Here is a 6,741-nt window from a genome sequence, read left to right as displayed (position 1 = left end):
CGGAAACTTCGATTCACCAGTAATTACAACTTCTACCAGATCGGGCAGATCAGTGCAACGTCCTCACCGATTTGCTGTGTATACCCAGTGACTTTTCCACTTTCTTTTGTTCGACATAGTGTCTAGTAGGGGGTATGTAGCATCTACCTCGGAACTAATTTTGACAGTGACATTGAACATTCACCGTTTCTGGAGAGCTCCAAAAAAAGCCGTGGTGCTAAATTCGAGGAGTCTCTCGCTCTCTTTTTTGCTCGCGAACATCAGAGGAGTAAGACACGTTACTACCACGCTCTGTCGCTCGTGCGTGACACACCCTGTGCCGGTTCCAATGGTGAAACCACACACAAAAGAAAACATTCTTTTTATCTATTCACTCCGCTCCTTACCCGAACGGCTTTTCTAAAGAAAATTAATTTATCGTTTCTTTCCAACTTAACACCAAAAACATTTGACCAGTCGGGAAGGATTTCTTCTTCTTTTTTTCGGACTCAAAATAAACACGAGTGTGATACACCAGGGCAAATAAATTTACACCTCTTATAACAAGCCAAGTCTGATTATTTGTTTTTAATTAATTTTCTTATTAATGTTTTTGAAAAATTAATTTTAAGTGAGCTGCTTGTTGTTTTGCCCAGCGAGCACCTCGCTTCACATTATAGTAGGAATAACTGAAGCAACAACTATGGGAGCTTTAGATCCTTCATATTTGAAGACTTTGTTAAGAAAAATAAATTGAAAGCTGAAAGTACAACCAGCTACCTCATCACTTAATGCTCCAATGTACTGCCAACATAAATTTACAAGGTGAGTGGTACGGCTGGTACGCTAACACAAAATTTGAAATTTTACTGGATCTTTGCATGATATCATTTGTTAGAATAAATTGCTTTGACTCTTCCAGAAATAAAGGATCGTAGTTATTCCCCTTGGCAGGAATTAAGTATTCCGCCATATTGATTCTCGAAAACATATGTATACTTTTAAGTTGATAAAACCTTTACGGAAGGCATTCCTGTTTACTCTTCTTTTGTCTCTACTTATTTCAATTTTATCAACTTAGAAAAAAAAGTAAGCAAACAAACAACAGAAAAAAAATGGACAAACTACTGTGGTCGAACAGATTCAACCTAGAACCAACAGCTTCGTATTCGGAAAAATCTATAAACACTGGAAATTGACGTTCGAGTATTACTTACGCACTTTAAACAACGGGGAAATAGAAAATAATGCACAAAATCTCTTTGCCTTGATTAATTCAGTCTCAGCGACAATATTCGAAATAATAAGCGATGCTATAGATTACAATGGCACCATAGAAACGCTAGACGCTGTTTACATAAAACCGGCAAACGTTATATTTAACCAACATCAACTTCTGACGAATAAACAGAAACCGTCACAAACTATCGATGATTTCATTCAACAACTGGAAGTATTTGGCAAATCTCGCAAATTTCAAGCAGAAAGCGCTGCGAACAAAGAGCAATATATCCGTGACGCTTTCATTAGCAGCATCTCTTCCTTGTCTATTCGTCAGCGCCTACTCAAAAAACTATTCTCAAATCTACAAGAGACCTTTACAATGGCTAGGTCTCTAGAACAAGCAGAGAAGCATACGATAAGCTTCGATAACCACCCGGACGTAGCCACTACTGTAATTATCCAGAAGACACTCTCTTAACCGCTATAAAAGGAAATACCCTACCTAAAGGAATTTGTTTCTTCTGTGGGAACACACGACATTCGCGAGCGATGTGTCCTGCGTGTAATAATGCCGAGTGTAGGAAATGTAAGAGAAATGACCATGTAAATTTCCCTCCTCCACTGTTGTTGTGTTATACGACCTGGACTACCCCCACCCAATCTCTCCTGACTTGGGACGAGTGCCAAAGAGATTACATACACGAAATGCAAAATAAATGGGCAAGTAGTGAACACTATGGTGGACTCCGGCAGCTTTTTATTATTATTTATGAAACTTTTTATTATTCCCAAACAGAAAGCAATAACATTGGCGGACCCTAATCATCATGCCAAAACCATCGGTGAAACTATTGTTGAAATCTCCTAAACAGTAAAAAACCACCACGCCATGACAATGTGAAAGTAATTAAGGACCTGTTCATTGATATGATTATCTGAAAAGACCTAAAACAATATAAAACTGTGACCCTGAAATAGGACGGTCCTGAGGAAGAACTTGTAATCGGAGCAATGGGTAAGAGGGACAGTTTTCCATGTATCAAAATTTCTCCTCCTCCCCTTTTCTCTCATCTTTCTACAGGGACGACCCCTATTGCCACCAAATCTCGTTGTCACTCATTCACTGACAACACATTTATTAGAGAGGAAACTCCCAGAATGTTGAGGAAAGGCATAATAGAGCCCTCCATATCAACTTGGCGAGCCCAAGTTTTAGTGACCTCTAACGAGAATCAAAAAAAAAAAAGAATGGTGGTCGACTATAGCGACACCATAAATAGATTTACAGAACTGGATGCGTATCCCATGCCTAACATTGTTAAAGTCATTGATAACATAGCTCGATACAACGTATTTACAACACTCGAACTGAAGTCTGCTTACCATCAAATCCCAATTAGTCACGCTGATCAGAAATACACAGCATTTGAAATAAATGAAAGCTTTACCAATTTACTCGTATCCCTTTTGGCGCCTTTCAAAGATACATCGGTGGCATTGTAGAAAGAGAAAAATTAACAGACACTTTTGTGTATGTAGACAATGTCACAATATGCAGAAAGGATCAAAAAGAGCATGACTACAGCCTCCAAAGGTTTTACAATGTAGCGAAAAGATACAATATTACGCCAAACCAAAGTAAAAGCATCATTTCTGCTACTTCTATCATACTTCTTCGTTACACAATCCAGAACAACCAAATTTCTCCTGATTACTTGAGGCTAAAACCACTCCTTGAAATGCCACCACCTCTAAATTTCCAATCACAAAAACGAATAATTGGTATGTTCTCTTACTATAGTAAATTCATTCGAAACTTTTCTGATAAGATACTGCCTCTCAACCATAACAAGGAGTTTCCACTGCCCCCGTCTATTCTAAATTCTTTTCAGACGCTGAAGACCGACTCAAGAAATGCTACCCTTATAACTGTTGACCCGGATAAAGAATTTGTAGTAGAAACTGATGCCAGTAATTACTGCATTGCTGCTACTTTAAACCAACAGGGTAGGCCTGTTGCATTCTTTTCTCGGACACTAAACCCGAATGAGATTAGACATCATGCTGTCGAAAAAGAAGCTGCTGTGCTGCGATTGTTGAAGCTCTCCGAAAGTGGACACATTTCCTACTTGAGAGATATTTCCAAGTTATTACAGATCAAAAGAGCATCAGTTTTATGTTTGATAATAAAGGGAAATCTAAAATTAAAAATGATAAGATATGTCGTTGGCGGATCGAACTGTCACAATTCAAATTCAGTATTGTTTACCGTCGAGGAATGGAAAATACAGCTGCTGACACATATTCTCGCATCTCTGCATTAACGCACACTTTGCAAGACCTTCGCGACTTGCATCTTACTGTTACAAGACGAGATCTTTCCCTGATGCGAGAAACGGAAGTTTTTGTCATATCGAGTGCGGAGAAAAGGGGATTTTGAACATCTGCGGGGTAGTCTGGGCAGCACTTACGGGAAAAAGAAAGAAAGAAAAGATCTAGTTAAAAAAAAAAGGCAACACGTGGCCGGACAGAAAAAATATCACAGCCGCTGCGGGATCTTCCATTCACAAGTGAAAGGTATTTTATTGCGTGCTTTTGTGTTCATTCGATAGTTGCCGTATCACGCGTCATCTACACAACGTCACAATCAGATAAGCCATGCCTATACCCCACGTCACGGAACAACCACGTCATAACAGACGAGCCGTCTCTAAACCCTCCGCTCGCCTCTAGATGACCCTTACAACTTAACAAGACTTTACTGTGATGCCAGGAAGGATTCAACAATACTTTATCTGATTTGTGGTAAATAAATATATTTCCATCTACTCAGTTATCATATTCTCGTTTTTGCAGCTATCATATTCTTGTTTTGCAACCATACGCATTTTCCACCCACAATACATAGAATATAACATTACTCTATGCCATCCTGCTGTCACGCAACTCAACCACTTCATCAAGACAAGAAACCTTCCTTTCTCTTTAGAACAAATTAAAAATATAACAGACTCGTGCTCCTCCTGTCAGTATCTGAAACCTAAATTTGCCAGTTGTAACAAAGGAACACTCATACAGGCTATACTACCTTTCTAGTGATTAAACATTGACTTTAAAGGCCCTTTTCCTACTTTTGTGCGTGGTAACAAATACTTACTCATTATAATTGATGAATATACTCGCTTTCCCTTGTTTTTAATAGAGAAATAATTTTTATTTGTTTTTTTTTTTATTTATACCCATTCAACATCCCTGCATTTGGGTCAAGGAACGCATTTCTTGACCGGCAGGTCACTTCTGTTATCATCATCAGCAGCATAGGTATAGTCCCCTTTTCTAGCAGTTGTCTCGACTCCTACCCTCTGGAGGGGGGAGGAGGAGGAGGACGACGACGAAAGGACTTTTTGCCTTTTTCGTCAGTTTGAATCTAGCCGGCCAAGAAAAAGGACGCTATTCGGCTCCGCCAAAAAGGATTCTTGACGTTAAATTCTACTTTTTTTCTCTCCTCCTTTTGAGAAAGACGTTTGTTTAGAACGCCATTGATTGGTACTAAACTATTAACGTTATTTTATTCTCAGTCATTATAAGACAACAAGGTCTTACGACTAGAAGATTAATACCGGTTATTAAAAGACAATCGAGTCTTACAACTGGTAAATTATTATTCTCAAAGGACTAGTGAAGGAAACTACCGTGCGTTGAGGAGTTCTTTTCTAAGAAGAACAAAAATTAATTTCACCGACGAGACGAGCAGAATATCGCCCCTAGAAAGAAAATCCCCTCTTTGAAAGATTTTTCAACCGAAGTTTCCTTCAGAAAGGAAATCTTCCATAATTCAAGAATTTACCCCGTATTTGTACACATAAAGCCTACCAACGCGGCGTTATGGTCTTCTCTCCCCTTTTAATTAAAAGGCACATGAGCCTTCACAAAGAAAATTACTTCTTTCTCCCATTTTAGGTCAAAGAAACTTTTTGTTTGTCCTTCCGGAAAAGAAAAAAAAGAACATTTTGTCAAAGAAAGACTGAACATTTTGTTAAAAGGACTGAATTCTAAAAAAGGACGGTTTTTCATTTTTTTATATGTTCTTTTCTTTCAGCCTTTCTTGCAAGTAAAGATTGACGTCCTTTTTCGTAGTTTTTTTTATGTATTTTTAAATGTTTCCTTAAGATTTTTTTAACCCCAGCCTTGGGAAATAAAGGCAATCGATAAATTTTTGTTTTAATAAACTTGGATCATTTTAAACTTATTCGGGTCTGTATTTCTTTTGCTCATTTCTCTTACTCTTTTCCAAGAAATTTGCCATAAATGCTTTTTTCCCTTTTTTCTTTCCTTTTTGTTACCATGAAAAACGGATTTTGGTGACGAACCCAAAATTTCATTACCCTTTGCCTTCCCCTGTGAGGATATGACTAGCAACACCGTGATCCCACTGCCAAGACCAACTATTTTCAATTTTTGGTATGCCCGATATGATACACACTGACCGAGCTGCCGACTTCCTTGCAGGAGAAATCAAAGATTACTTACGTGCCAAAGGTATCGCCACTTCTAAAACAAGCAGATACCACCCTGAGGGTAATGGGCAAGTTGAGAAATTCAAAGGAACTTTATTGAAGGCCATCCAAACGACCTTACACTCTAGCAACATGTATCTGCCCCATTGGGAAGATATACTACCAAACGCTCTCCATTCAATTAGGTCGATACTATGCACTGCCACTAATACCTCATGAAAGAATGTTTAAATATAGTCGGAAATCTTCCTCTGGAACTTTTGTTCCTACTTGAGCGAAACCAGGCCAATATCTGTCAGAAACTATACCAAGTCTAATAAGCTCGACCCTCAAGTAACCCCTGCTACCCTATTAGACATCAACCCCTACTATGCTCATGTACGACTACCCTCTGGTGCGGAAACTACTGTCAATGTGCGAGACCTGGCTCCTAACTCCTTAAATCAAGAAGACCAACACAATGAAAACAATCCTGCAAGCCCTGAAGCCCTTAAAGAATCGCCAACTGACGAAAACAATACCTACGTAAAGGAGAAGAATCCCTTACCTGATCTTGAAAATATCCATGCTCCCCAAGATGGTGACGCTGAGGACCAAAATCCCTGTGAGTCAGTGCGGAGATCGTCAAGAATGCGACGATTTCCAAGTAAATATAAGGACTTCTTAACCTAGTACTAAACAGACTAAATTTAACTTCTGTAATTCCATACTTAATTATTGTTGAAGGGGAACATATTAGAATAAATTGCATTGACTCTTCCGGAAATAAAAGATCGTAGTTATTCCCCTTGACCGGAAATAGGGATTCCGCCATTTTTATTTCTCGAAAACACATGTATACTTTTAAGTTGATAAAACGTTTATGAAAGACATTCCTGTTTACTCTTCTTTTATCTCTACTTATTATTTCATCATTCACGGCCGAGACTTCATGAGGCAGTATTCTAGTGTTTATTTTAACTTTGCTGATCATATGGAAGTCTCCAAATCCTTAGCTCTATTTCCTGCAGTGTACAGCCTG

This window comes from Euprymna scolopes, chromosome 45, assembly GCF_053919585.1.
Source record: "Euprymna scolopes isolate OS-2025 chromosome 45, ASM5391958v1, whole genome shotgun sequence".
Classification (NCBI taxonomy): domain Eukaryota; kingdom Metazoa; phylum Mollusca; class Cephalopoda; order Sepiida; family Sepiolidae; genus Euprymna; species Euprymna scolopes.
The sequence above is the reverse complement of the archived record's forward strand: the minus strand, read 5'-3'. Positions refer to the sequence as shown.